This window comes from Cibotium barometz, chromosome 2, assembly GCF_041138505.1.
Source record: "Cibotium barometz isolate CiBa-2024 chromosome 2, ASM4113850v1, whole genome shotgun sequence".
Taxonomy (NCBI): domain Eukaryota; kingdom Viridiplantae; phylum Streptophyta; class Polypodiopsida; order Cyatheales; family Cibotiaceae; genus Cibotium; species Cibotium barometz.
In genome coordinates this window covers 70,964,252-70,979,838 of record NC_141047.1, presented here as the reverse complement: position 1 = coordinate 70,979,838, position 15,587 = coordinate 70,964,252, and positions in this window count along the sequence as shown.

Genomic DNA, 15,587 nt, shown 5'->3' with positions numbered 1-15,587 from the left:
AATCCATGTGTAGGGAGGAGATAAATCCAATTTGAAAAAGAAGAAACCAAAAATGAGTAAATGCTCACATAAGATGAAGAGTTGAAAATATACAAGGTTTATTAGTAAAAAACTATGAGCAATAAAATTTTGACACATATGTAAGGAAGGAGAGTTCTTTAAAGAAGGTGCATATTTCACATAAAATGAAGAGTTGAAAATGTACAAGGTTTATTAGTAAAAAACTATGAGGAATATTAAAAATATGAGATATTTTGGGTATCCAAAAATGAGTAAATGCTCACATAAGATGAAGAGTTGAAAATGTACAAGGTTTATTAGTAAATAAACACATATGTAAGGAAGGGGAGTTCTTTAAAGGAGGTGCATATTTCACATAAGATGAAGAGTTGAAAATATACAAGGTTTATTAGTAAAAAAACTATGACACATATGTAAGGAAGAGGAGTTCTTTAAAGGAGGTGCATATTTCACATAAGATGAAGGGTTGAAAATGTACAAGGTTTATTAGTAAAAAACTATGAGCAATAAAATTTTGACACATATGTAAGGAAGGGAAATTCTTTAAAGGAGGTGCATATTTCACATGCTTGAATGAGTTTTAAACTCAAAAATAATGTGATATTTTTATCTCTCATCTCTCTTGAACCAAACCAAATCAAAATGAAACCAAACCGAATCAAAAAGTAACCAAACTAGGTCCAAATCTAGTCCAAATTCAACCAAACTGACTTGGAAAATTTTAGAATCAATTTGTTTGGTTAGGAGCTCGATTTTTCCTATAAATAAAAGCCTCCCCTTGTTGAAAAAAATATAATGTCTTATGCATTGTTACTCTACTCTACCTAAGCCAAGAACTGTGAATTCTTTAATAATTCACTAGTTTTTGATACTTCTCTCTTTCTTCAATCCCCATTGGTGGCTCCATCAACATACTAAACCAATTGATTGGTTGGGGGCCTCTACCGTGAACAAAGAATCCAGCAAATTATAAGATAAGTATAGTGAATTATGATCTTTTCTATAATTTCTCAATGATTCTCTCTTCTCAACCCCTCTCAAGCTTGAGAAGCTTAATTGGTATGGTTTTTGAAATGCTATTGAAGTTAATTAATTAATGATAGTAAAGAATTACATAAATTTCTATTTATATTTAATTCTAATGGTTTTTCTCTCTTTCTCACTTAAGAAATGGTCATACTTAAGAAATGGTCTCACTTAAGAAATGGTCATACTCATGACCCTTTTCAATCCAAATGGTCTCACTTAAGAAATGGTCTCACTTAAGAAAGGGTCATACTCATGACCCTTTTCAATCCAAATGAAGCTTTTCATAAGGCTTTTCCTTAATCCAAGATTAAGCTATGCTTGAGGCCAAATTAATGGCTTTTTTCTATGCTTTTAGTTTATGTATATTGATGATTCAATCCATTATGGATTGATGATCCAATTAGAGACCATTCTAATTATTTTCTTAATGATCCAATTAGAGACCATTATGGATTGATGATCCAATTAGAGACCATTCTAATTATTTTCTTAATGATCCAATTAGAGACCATTATGGATTGATGATCCAATTAGAGACCATTCTAATTATTTCTTTAATAATGAGCCTTATCCCTTAGAAAAAAATTGAGATTTATCAGTCATAGTAGCGGAGCTATGGCAAAATTTTTATAGAAATTACGCATAAAATAATTTCATTCAAAGCATAAAAAGAGGACTTCCTACCATATTCTAGGAACTATCATCCTAGATTAATTAAAAGAATATTATTATGCATGGAGATATGGATGTTTGCATGTAGATGTAGAGGTATGGATGTGAGTGTGAATGTGGAGGTAGATGTATGCATGGAGATGTGGATGTATGCATGTAGAAATAGATGTGTAGATGAGGATGTAAATGGAGATGTGGATGGATGCATGTAGAAGTAGATGTATAGATGTAGATGTGAATGGAGATGTGGATGTATACATGTAGATGTAGATGTATAGATGTAGATGTGGATGTGGAGGTGGATGGATGCATGTAGATGTAGATGTGGATATGGAGGTGGATGGATGCATGTAGAAGTAGTAGATGTATAGATGTAGATGTGAATGGAGATGTGGATGTATACATGTAGATGTAGATGTATAGATATAGATGTGGATGTGGAGGTGGATGGATGCATGTAGATGTAGATGTAAAGATGTAGATGTGAATGGAGATGTGGATGTATGCATGTAGATGTAGGTGTATAGATGTAGATGTGGATGTAGAGGTGGATGTATACATGTAGATGTGGATGTGAATGTGGAGGTGGATGTATGCATGTAGATGTAGATGTATGGAGGTGAATGTGAATGTGGATGTGGATGTATGCATAGAGATGTGGATGTATGCATGTAGATGTGAATGTACGCATATAGATGTGGATGTATGGATGTGAATGTGCATGTAGATGTGGACGTATGGATGTGGATGCATGAATGTGCATGTAGATGTGGATGTGAAAATAGATGTATGGATGTAGATGTGGATGTATGGATGTGAATGTGGATGTGGATGTAGATATATGTGATGTGAAGGAATCTGAAGTGATGAGATGGAAAATGATGTGATGGGATGAGTACACATATAACTGGAATGTGGAATAAGCAATGTGGATTGATGAGGGATAATGTGGAAAAATGAGAGTTAATATAGAAACTGTATTTTGTGACTGTTTGTAAATGTTGTTTGTAAATGACTGTTTTATGTCAAGATTGCTGGGAAAGCATTGTGACCATCTTGTGATTAAGGTCGTGGAGACCTAACTGAAAAAGTTGCAACTACTGACGGAGAGTCAATGAAGAACGTCTCGCGTAGCAAGGTCGGCCGAGGTCTTGACCAGCCTCGGTGCGACTAAAATGGTGAGCTTCCGGTACGGTGGATGAGGGGCCAAGGAAGCGGCCTATGAGTGAAGCGCTAGGTCACCTGCGAAGGATCCTACAGGGTGCTGACCATACGGTGCTCGGGCTCTGGGTCGCCTAGGATACCCACGCGTGCGTCGAGGAAGATATTGGAACAGAGTTGGAGTTGTTTTCTGAAATCGGGCATGGATCTGGTTGATTGACCTTGCTGGTCTTCAATGGATGAGTCCATGGCTCTTTATATGGATCTGTTGGTTGATCTTGCTGATCTTCAACGAGAGTCCATCTTGATAAGTGATTATATTACCGAGTATTATGGGCTAGGGATTAGGAAATGGCCCTTGTGAGTGGACAGGTGGTGAGCATCCTAGTTGCCAATGATGCCATAGATACTCTGATGAAGGAATGATGGAAAAATTAAGAATCAACTGGATAAATTGGAAGATGGTGATCAGTGATACTATGGTTTTATTAAAGGATTGTTTTAAACTGGTTGAATCTGTGAAAAGGCAATTTCATATTGGGTGTGTGAGTGGTGTGACTAGTTTTATTTTGCATGAACATCCGGCTAGGGGGCCTTGGAACTCTTTTCCTTGGTACCCGGGACAAAACCTAACCAAATTATTAATTGGATCCCATCACTACAGTGGTTGGGCGGTTGGCTAACCCATGGGATCGGCGGATGGGGTTAGGCTGGACTGATGGATCCGTAAATCGAGACTCAAACTTTTGTTTTTACGATAGATAAAATAAATCCCGAACAGTAACTGTTCTATGGATAGGAATCAACGCGGCTGTGCCTCTTGAATGGGGAAAAAAGCGTTGATCCCAATGATCCAAGTGCAAGTTTCTTCCTTGATCTGACCAAGTATCTTATAGATGTAATTGGATCAGCTCGATCAGAAATGATCTTGACTACGTTAGAGTAAAAAGTTATCCTGGTGGAATCGCCCGTGCTTTCCGGTAAAGGAAGTTTTTCCGGGTTCGGTTTTGGAACAACCGACGGATTAGTCTCTTATCCGGATATCCGTGGGTGAGGCCCCGAATGTGGGACCCCTGTCCCGCGCGAGAAGTGCTACTTCCGCTGCTAGTATCCCGAATCTGTTGCTCGGTGGGAACAGGGATCTTACAAAATGAGTGTCAAACTCAGAAGGGCTTAGTCTAGTCAGTTATTGGTCTTTTCTCAAATTTACTAAAAATAGTAGTTAGACCAATGATGTCGGAGTTGAACTAAATTGGGCAAGTACCAAGTTCAAAGTGTAATTGGAGACTCGGTAAATCAGTTCCTCGAAAAGATGCCCAGTTGAAAAAGTCACACTTTTATAATAAAATAATCAACTTTTATGCATGCCTCTATGCATGAAATCCAAATATGATAAAAGTCGCAACCTAATCAGATAATGTAGGCATGGATACTCAAAAACCAACAATAACTCATTAGGATAATGCCTCAATTTATAGTGTTTACATCAATAAGATGCCAAGCATCTAATCCCACTGATTTCTCCTTGATTTGTGCCACCTCCCCTACACACGTGGGGGCACCTTTTCCTAGAATCTTTCCACACTCCTATATTCACTCATGCTACCCTTGATTCTCTCATCAGTAGATACCTCTCACCTTTTCACTGCTACCCACTCATTTACAAGCTCTTTTTATAGCCTCTTGTGGAGTGGTTTTGGCTTGATTTTTGAATTAACCGTAGGGGCTTGTGGATGAGCTTCTCGTATTCTTGGTAAGCATACTCAGCAACCACCACTACAGTAAGTACTGGTAAGTGTCCTAATCTATTATCTTTGCAAGGAAAGAATTTAGTTTGAGGGCATACAAACCCCCTCAAACACATCTTCTCCTTCGTAAAGATCTTATATTCAAGGCAAGTCTCATCTTTTGGTGAGCAAAGTGGAGGTTCTTCGGCTGACTAGGATCATCTCCAAGTGCTAGCAACTCAACCAAAGCTACAGGGGCTTCACCAACAAGAGTCTTAAGCCACGGTAAGTATGGAAGGCTCTTGTACTCTCATCCCTCACTGGCACTCTTTAGCAACATACTCTTTTAGGTCACTGTTGCAAGTCCTATTGTGTCCACACTTCCACTTGGTAAAGAACTAAAATGTTGTTGAATTTTTTAAGTTTTTACTAAATCTTGTACCATTTGATTTTGTAAGAAAAATTAATACAAGATTTAAGTGCACAAGAGAGCCAATGGATAAGGAGCTTCGAGAGACACAATTCATTCGACATTTGGGACGCTTCTACGAGATATCAAGAGATGTTGAGCTCTCCAAGTAAGATATAGAATCTAATCCATGCATTCTTTTATCCCAATTTATTATATCTAAGCTTACTTAAGGGAAAAACAATCAATGCAAGTAATGGAGGAGTCATTTGGGTCAGGAAAAATGCTTGAGAATATGGTCAAAAAGTTAAAGTTCCCTGAATTGCAATAACTTTTGATAGAGAATCCATTTCTGTAGAGTTTTTGTAGATTTGGATTCCTTGTTTTTTGTAGATAACTTTTGACTACATGAACACCCCAATCGTAGTTCGGAGTCAAAAGTTATGGCTGTCTGAATTTTACCCTATCCACAGGAAGGAGCTATCCACCAAGAGGGGCTTGGTAGCCTCCATGTTTGGATTTTGTGCTCACACTAGGTATCCAAACTCAATTCTAACTTTTGTCTTAGGCTAAGGATACCTTGGACTAACTTCCTACCAAGTCTCAACCCGATTGGCCAAATTTAGAAATTTGCTATTTTAGGTACCTTGTTCGAGTTGGTTTTTCAGACTAGCATAATTAGCCATAGAGATTCTTGAATCTCAACCTTGGGTACTAGGTTTGTAGACCTCATAAATTACTACTACCATACCAAGCCATGGAGCAATTAGATTATTCTTGATTCATTTATAGAAACTCCAAAAGTGCAAGTTCTCTTGCCAGGTGTTGGTTAAGAGTTAAAGAGTGTAAAAACCCGCTCTCAAGAGGGATTTGGTTGGGGTCTACTAGCCAAGCTACTTAACTGATTCCACCAAGGGTTGGTATGTGGAAAGAAATTTATAGGGGCTATTAGCCTAGCACATCTAGCCCAGGAGAAGTGCTTTAATATGCTAGTTGTGATAGGCTCAAAAACTCTTCCACGCTAATTTTGCATTTGAGTGTCGCAACAAAAACCTCCTTATGGAGAAGATTGAGTTTGATTTCCCTAGTTAGGGGGTTAAACGAACCTTGATAAGGATTTGGAGAGGACTAGGGCCCACCCACCCAAGGGTGTGTTTACACTCCCTTATCCTCTATTGAAGTACCCTCTATTGTCAATACAAGGGAAACCATAAAGAAAACAATTGGAAACCCTATAAAAAGTTGTTCCCTGAACTACAATAAGTTTTAATAGAGAATCCAGAACTGCATAGTTTTTGCATATTTGGATTCCTTGTTTTCTGTAGTAGATAACTACTTGAACACCCCAATCGGAGTTCGGAGTCAAAAGTTACGGCCCGATCAAGTTGACCCTGTCAAATGTAGCTCTCTTCTACCTAGTTGGCCTAGGGAGCCCAAAATAATAAATTTCTATTTTTGGTAGATTGGGACCAAACTTGGTAGGGTCCTAGTTCTTAAGGTTAGTAACACTTAGTAAAAAGTTAGGGGTGTGAAAAGATTCTAGGAAAAGGTGTCCCTAGATGTAGGGGAGGTGGCACAAATCAAGGAGAAATCAGTGGGATTAGATGCTTGGCATCTTGTTGATGTAAACACTATAAATTAAGGCATTGGCCTAATGAGTATTTGCTGGTTTTTGAGTATCCATGCCTACATTATTTGATTAGGTTACACTAATCTTATCTTAAATCATCATCTAAACTTTTATTAATTATGTTGATTCTAGTATTTGATCCACCATAGCCCACTCTTGCTTTCATTTTAACACAAGGATTTACTCTTTATTTGAAATAAAAATGGATGGAAGCTAAACTATGAACAACACATTGAATACAACATCATGGATTGGTAAGCTGAACTATGAATGGCACATCAAATACAACATCATGGATTGGTAAGCGTATTGTCTTGGCTTAATTTCAATAAACTTTAATTTATAAGAGTATTTATTAGAGCCTTGTAATTTTTCACATAATAGGAAAGATCACATAGAAACTTTCCTCTTTGGGCTTAACAAACAGATGGATATGGATCACTAGCTTGTTTTTACTGTAAGAACAAACCTGTATATAGAAGAATGTGTAGTGCTACGATGTACTATTGTATGCCTGCTGATCCACATATGTCAAGATTGATGATACATCAAGGGGAACATTTGCATGAGTTGCAAAGGGACACATCAAGGCAGGCATTGCAAAAGATAAGAGAACTTGTGCAAGAGGCAATTTCAGAGGTTGCTACAAGTGGTCCAAGGAATGTACCAATGGATATCACCAAACAACGCATATTAGATGCAGTTGTCATCAGGAAGCATATGAAGAATGAATCAAATATTAGCAACATGGAGTTGTCACTATTATTAGAACACATGCATCCCCTAATTTAATGTCAAAGGTAATGTTCTTTCCATATTGATTTTAATTATTTGGTAATTGTCTTGTGAATGAACGTTTACATAGTTTGTTAATTGGTCCAATTCTCTTGTAGATTCAAGAGGATGGTGCGTGCTTCTAGGATCAACAATTCAGTGCAAGGAGCAAAGTCAAGTATTCTAGAATTGAAGAGACGATGTGCTTTTGAGTTCTTCCATGGTAGTCGTTTTCCTGGGCAAGCTTTGGATGAGTCAAACCGGTGTTATGTGTTTAAAATGTCAACCACCACAGGGCCTGCATCAGAGATCTGGTGAACCGTATATACGCCAAATAGGAGACGGGGATTTGAGGAAGTCTTGGGTTTGTTTTGATCATGTCAGGCGTATGCAAGGATGGACAACAATGGCTACACATGTATATGATCCAAGGTAGAGTTTGGTCTTGTTAAGTTCTTGAAAAAATTTGATTTTGATTTTAGTACTTTTCCAATTGTCGTATGATGGCATGCAACCTGTAAGAGCTCATGACAATTGCAATTTGTGAAATAAAAGAGGAGGACACAGTGGCACAAGTGTTTTTTTGGGAGATAATTTACAATGTTGTGGTCCAAAAAGGCTTCTTCAAGCTATATTTTTTTTGCTTCATGCTGATGAGGCTAGAGCCAACTAGAGGGCAGTTAGGATTGTCTATAACAATGGACTAGAGAATATATTGGAAGGTCGTGAGCATTCGTGTCTTTTTCATCGGGAACAAAGCTTGAACATCCATACAATACAATATGTAGTTTGGAATTTTTAGGAAGAGCACAAGTGACTATATCATCAGTGGCATTGTGCATTGAGTGAGGAAGAGGCACTTTTAAAATACAAACACATTAGATAGTGGTGGATGAACGGTAGAGTCATTGATGCAAATTTACCAGCCATGGATTGTTGGCTTAGTTGGTGGCATACTAGATATACCCATTAGAGGAAATATCTTGTCATGAGGTAAGTATTGTTTTCTTGGTTCTTGAAAAGAATAGCTTGTATTTTGAATCTAAATTGTCAACTTAACTATCTTGTTATAGAATGCGGTTGGATGACGTAATTAACATGATTTCCTATTGTAGGATGACGCCTTTGCCCCCCATACCATTCTCTCCTACCTTGTGTGCCGCACATGCCGACCACTAATCTAGCAGAAATGAAGCATGCAAGTTGGTTAGCAGGAGACGGTTTCAGGGGAACCATCTCTTTATATGATGCAGCTGTTTCAAACCTCACCAATGCCCTCTTGCAATCCACAAAGAAGCATGCATTCATGCAAGGCAAATATCATGGAGCAGGCTCTACAATAACAAAGTTGATGAAGAAGGCCAAAACATCAAAAGCTCCAAGTCTGTCAAGCACTAGCAGATTGATGGGGGAAGCAGTGAGTGGCACACCAATGCACGTGCAACCAATTTTTTTTGGTGATAACATTACTGTTAGCCGACGTCGAAAACCCACAATTATAAATCTTGAGGAAGATAACTCATCACATCATCCAGAGTATGTCACAGAAAACCAGCCACATAAGAAACAAGGTAGGAGATTAAGCTTTCCACCCCCTATTCCTTTAACTACAGGTGGTCAAAAAAATGTAGAGGGAGATACAAGTGAAGCATAACTGCAGGAAATTGTGAAGAGTGACATACACAATTCAATGTGGGCTATATGTCGAACATCTCTACACAACAAGGTAACTTGCCAAGGATGGTTAGGTGGCCAAGATGGCAAGTGCAAAAAGGGCATCAAGAATTGCAGAGGCAAGGTGCTCCAGCTTCTTCTTTCTATGGTATGAGAGAATGGTATGGGGGCAAAGGCGTCAGTTCATGTGGTTTGTAACAGCAACGTGGATCATACTTGGAGAGTATGTAACACCATTTGTCAATCACCTGCTAGACCCCCGGGTTGTTTAGCCAGTGGGACAAGGTACAAACTTGACTGTGGATGAGATTCAAGAATTGGAGGTTGGTGGGTTTGTGTTCCAAAAGGGACAACGTCAGAAAGCAAATGATGTGGGCCAACGGCCAACAAGGTACAGAAGTGGCATATCAGATATGACAGCCAAGCGAATAGATTCGGTAGTCTCAAGTATACGATCTTTGAGCATTTGGTCATTAAAGTTGGGCAGATGGAAGTTTTTGTAATTGAGACTAAGGAATCACTAATGCGTAATGAAAAATACCGGGTGACTATGGAAAAGAACCCATCATGCACATGTCCTGATTTTCAAATCAAGGTAGATGCTGGGCAACCATATTGTGCATGGAAGCACCTTTACTTTGTATATTTGCGTATCTTTGGGTTAGATGCAAACCATAGAGAATGTTTATACATCGACCCACTCTAAAAAAGAAGAACCTAATGAGAATGTTAAGCAGCAGGAGAACAATGTGAAAAGGACCTAATACAGTTCATGACATTGTACTGTAGTTTTGAAAAGATCCTTCATGTTGCAATAATAAAATGTCTGACTATTTATTTTTTGTTTTTTTTAATGTTTCATCATGGTTATATGTCAATGCCTTGAATATGTTCATTCCATTCATCTACTTTTTCAAAAAAAAAGTGGATAGACATGCATATACTTTTCTAAATTTAGGGAAAAGCTATGCATGTACTTTTATAAATTTAGGGAAAAGCCAAGCATTTACTATTCTAAATTTCATGGGTAACCATGCAAAGTAGCTTTTTGTGCATCTATAAATTCGACCCCTGCCTCTTACTATAATCCTCACTTCCAAATCTTGTTGTCTTCCTCTCCCTCTTGTTGCCTCCCTCGCCCTCTCATTGTATTTCTCTCCCTCTCTATTGTTCTCTTCCTTACAACGCTCAAGATGTTCATCTCTAATGCCTTCTTCTACTGGCCCTAGAGATGTACTTTTGAAGGAAATCCTGCAAAGAGTTTGCAAAGATTTATGCAACAAAATGGGCGAAGATGTAAGAGAACATCTCAGAATCATGGCAGAGGCCTGCAATCTTTGGACAAATATGCTAGAGCAGATGAGCCTATTGATTCTTCTGGAGATTTGTTTGTGTGGAACATGAAAATTGGAAGCACCATTGGTACTTGGCAAAGTTTTGGATATATTGCAAAAGAGATGGAGGAGCCTTACGAGAGGAGTTGAAGAATAAAGTAGCCCAAAAGAGTATAGGTGTAGGATCCGTAGGTAGTTATAGTATGTTTTCAATTTTAAACAATGTTAGATTGATGTAGCCCATGTAATAACCTTTTTTTGGAATAAAGTGGCTTCAACTCTAGATCGTTATGTCTTTTGTATTAATTATGGATTTGTTGTTGTTATGGTTAATTATATCAAATTTTAGGTTTATTATATGTTTTGAATAGCTGCGTCATGTTCTTATCTCTCTCTCTCTCTCTCTCTCTCTCTCTCTCTCTCTATATATATATATATATATATATATATATATATATATATATATATATATATATATATATATATATCACTCCCTCTTCCTCTCAAAGAATTAGGCCATGATCTCTGTCAATAATTGAAAAATTATTGACCTTACTTCTTACGCAAGGCATTGTAGATAGCTTGTATATGTAATAATCTTGAAATTATTCACCTTGTTAATTATACTCACATGCAAAGATATGCCGTCACATGCAAAGGCTTTAAATTCTATGAAGTCACGTGCAAAGGGCATGGAGTACCATGCAATCACATGCACATATAATAACATCTGGATGAAGAGAATATGTGTAGGGAGGGTGGGACAAGGAGAGAGAGAGAGAGAGAGAGAGAGAGAGAAAGAGAGAGGGAGGGTGAGAGAAGGAGAGGGAGGGAGGGTGGGAAAGTGAAAGAGGGAGGGAAGAGGATGGGAGAAAGAGAGATAGGGTAATGTGGGACAAGGAGAAAGAGAGAGGGAAGAGGGTGGGAGAAGGAGAGAGAGGGAGGGTGGGAGAGAGAAAGGGAGAGAGGGTGGGTGGGATAGTGAAAGGGAGGGAAGCGGACGGGAGAAGGACAGAGAGGGAGGGAGAGCGAAAGGGAGGAAAGAGGACGGGAGAAGGACAGAGAGGGTAGTGTGGGACAAGGAGAGAGGGAAGAGGGTGGGAGAAGGAGAGAAGGGAGGGTGGGAGAAGAAGAGAGAGGGAGGGTGGGACATGAGAGAGAGGGAGGGTGAGAGAGATGAGAGAGAAGGAGGGTGGGAGAAGGAGAGAGAGGGAGGGAGGGAGAGAGGGAGAGGAGGGGAGACGAGAGAGAGAGAGGGTGGGAGAGAGAAAGGGAGGGAAGGAGGAGAGAGAGGGAGGGTGGGAGAGAGAAAGGGAGAGATGGGGAGGGAGTGTGAGAGAAGGATAGAGAGAGAGGGAGTGTGAGAGAAGGAGGGAGCATCATTGGGGAGGAAGAGGGTGGATAGGAGAGAGAGGGAGGGCGGGCTGGGCGCGCGGTGGTGGGCGGAGATGGCAAGGCAATAGTTAGAGAGAGATAGTTCAAGTAGAGAGAGGACAACCAAGAAAAGCTCCCTCCACCAAGCTTCCTCAAAAATCACACTCCAGACCTAGAAACACTTTGCCTAGACTGCAATCTCAATATCTCATATGTAAGCCATGATTATGCAATTTGCAAAATCACGATCCTCCACCATTACCATGACTACATAATCATGGCGGAAAATTACCCCTTCTACATTGCCATTCGAGATGCCAATGGCCCTTGTTGAAGCCTTATCAATTCCATTAGTTTTCGGTATCTTAAAGTCTACAAAATCACACGCGTGATTGCCACATCACCAATCATGGTGCAAGGTCACCAATCATGACTATAAAATCACGACCTCGTGACTTCCATGTCATCAGTCATGCCTGCATAACCACGGTTACGTATCCCCACCACATTAATAAAATGAAAGAATAACAACATTTTACCATATCTCTAGTGCCTAAAGGCTGTAGAATCACATGGTGTTTCACATTGTGAATTTAGTCTGCAAAATCATGGTAAGGATGACCACATCATCACACAGCTAGAGCCAAAATTTGCTCTACAACAATTGTTAGCCACTCAAACCATCCAGTGATTGCTACATCACCAATCACAGTGCCATGCCACTAATCATAGTTGCACAACATGATGTGATGCTGCCATGTCATCTATCATGCTGCCACATTAGCTCTGCAAAATCATGACACCAATTGTAACTGCACAATTATAGAAAATATCCATCATGCACAAATCCAATTCTTAATCTATGACACTTTTCCAGTGTTCAGCTACCCAAAAGTATGAAGATTATGAGGTTTGTCATATCGTGATTTTGTAGTTCGTTGAATCACGGCCTTGACTGTCTTTCCAAAGAACTGCCATTCATCCTCTAATTTTGTGCTAGTATTCATAGTCTAGCCTAACACAAAATTCTAACAAATTAACTCTCAAGGGAAAATGGTGCTCCTACCAGTTAGTGGACTGATAAAGCTTTCTATGTTTTAGTATCATGGCAGGGAAGGATATGAATCCCGACTCCTTGTACGAAGATCCAGGGTCACCCAACTATCCTCAGAGGGAGATGACCAAACACCAAAGAAGAGGGCCAAGGCTGCATCTGACCTCTCATGGATCACCAAAAGCCTAGCTACATCTGACCTCTCATGGATCAGTGCCAAGGCACCATACTTAGCCATATTAGGTCTATTTTTAGTAAGAGTCTCCCTGCTCGTGTATACAACTCGTGAATGATGTAGAGATTAAAAAGAAGCTTAACCAAATAGGGCTCGGAAGTTTGGTAGAGGAAGTACAATGTAAGGGTTCTTGTAGAGATCATGGTTGATGGACCATCCTTTCTCCCAAGAAACCAAAGAGCTCTGTGACATTTGCCAAAATTCCATGTTCTGTTCCTGCCCACATATGCACTTGAAGAAAACAAACCCACCTTTGTGGTTAGCTGAGCGAAGGTTTCATCGTTGTGCGATGGTCGCTGTAGCCAATTAACCAATTCACTCAAGCAGGGAGCCACATATATGTGAATGTATAAAACGCTTTCTTTAATTACATTTTGATGTGCTATATATGGCCAGCCACCCACCACTATGTGCTGTTGCCTGCAGCTTGCATAGACCGCACTTTTGTTTTGCAGATGGTTGCCCTTATTCTCTCCCAGATTTGGCCACCCACTTGATGCACCTTCCTCCGCTCTTGTTTAGCTACATTTGAAGCATCAACAGGTTGCCTTGCTTGCTTGTTATGTTCACCCATTACTTTTGGTGTGTTTAGTCCTCCTTCTTGCCCTTTGGCTTGAGCACCCCTTACACACACACGCACGAGCTATTTGGTAGAGAATTTGCAAAATGCAGGCTTGATAAAAAAAACGCAAACCTGAGTGAAAACGTAAATGATGATGGGGTTCTTCTCCATGTCTTTATGAGAAAAAAATTACAGCCTTTTTGTCATTAAAAACCTGACGCTCTAATACCAATATAGCATGGGTGCTTGTGGAAGTGTGTTTATGAATTGATTGCTTATAATTAGCATCTAATCAAAGACTTAAACCCATGTTCCAACTGCTTCTTCTTCATGCTCAGTACACAATAGAGAGCGGTGACCTAATCTACCATGTATTACTTACTAATATGAAATGTATACAATGCTGAATAGAGATACTCAATGGTAGCACTGCTCCTGAGTTAATGACTCAATGATGATCAATGAATGAATATGGCTAAAAGCAACCATGATCTTGCTTTCAAACACATATCCATTCTCTTTTTCATTCCTTTCCCTAGCTTATTGTCTCCCATGTACCTTGGTCGCATCCTCTCACACTCCATGATGCTTTGTATGCATTAAATCTTAAAATAATCTTTGTATTAAAACTATGGAACTATAAATGTAGCTACTAATTTTTATACAAAACTAACAAATGGGAGGCATTAGCTACTCAAAAATCAATCTCGTTTTAGAGAGAGAATTTCCAAAGTACCCATATGTGGAATTTCTAAACTACCTAGATGTGGAAGCTGCATTAGCTACTCAAAAATCAATCTCGTTAGAGAGAGAATTTCCAAAGTACCCATGTGTGGAATTTCTAAAGTACCTAGATGTGGAAGCTACAGAATTAGATTCTTTTGAAGGTTGCTAATGTGCATTGTAAACAAGATTAAAAAAGCAAGGTCACCAATTAAGGAAAAAAGAGGGTCTATTTTTAGCTTAATGATTGATTTGGACAAGGTTCTCCAAAAAGTTTGGGGCCATTTAATAAGAAAAACTTGTGGCTCTATTTTTCTTTCCCAAAATCACTAATTTTGGGTGGGTCATGAAGACCAAATTGCAAAAAATACACTACATGATGTGAGTGCATATAGTGTATTTTTGGGCAGGTTATAAAGATAAAATTGCCAAAAATACACTACTTGCAGTACACAAGATAGAAATTTTGAATGATTTACCCAAGGTTTTTGTACCTTTTAATATGCATGGAAATAATAAAATCACCACCATCTTCATTTATAACATGATAATAGGTTCTTATTTTCTACCTTTGATACATTAACAATGCACATTAGATTTATAAGGGTGGAGAAAAAAAAAAGGCAAATTGTCTTACTAGCCAAAAGGAGCACATCCTTGAAATTATAGAAATGTCAAAGTATACTTGTTTTTTTAAGGAGTGCTTAATTAATTCAAGGTTGGGAGTGCTTGGGACCATATTCTTGCTATCGCTTTGGTTTCGTCCATGAGACATACATCCTAGCATAGGGCTTGGTGGAAAACAAGAAATGCCAAATGATAGATGTTTTTAATGTCAGAAAAGATCATCTTGTAAATAGAAACAATCATTTCTATTAGTTAAGTAAAAGAAAAGAGCTAGGTGGGAAAACCAAAATTTTGAAGCACAACTTTTAAAGGATAGAAACGAGGGAAAAGACCAACATTTGAGTTTGAGGCACCTAGGAAAGAAGCTCAACTGAGGGAAAGACCCAATAGCACACTATCTAATGTTTACAATGACCTATGGTATGATAACGCACCATAAAGACTAAAGTAAGAAATGCATAGAGAGGATGTAGAAGTTATTAAGTGAATAATGCAGTGAAAAGAGGTATGATATGGAAGTTATTAAGTGAACATTGACATATATCATTGGCACGTTTTGCATGGAGCACCAAAGGATTTTA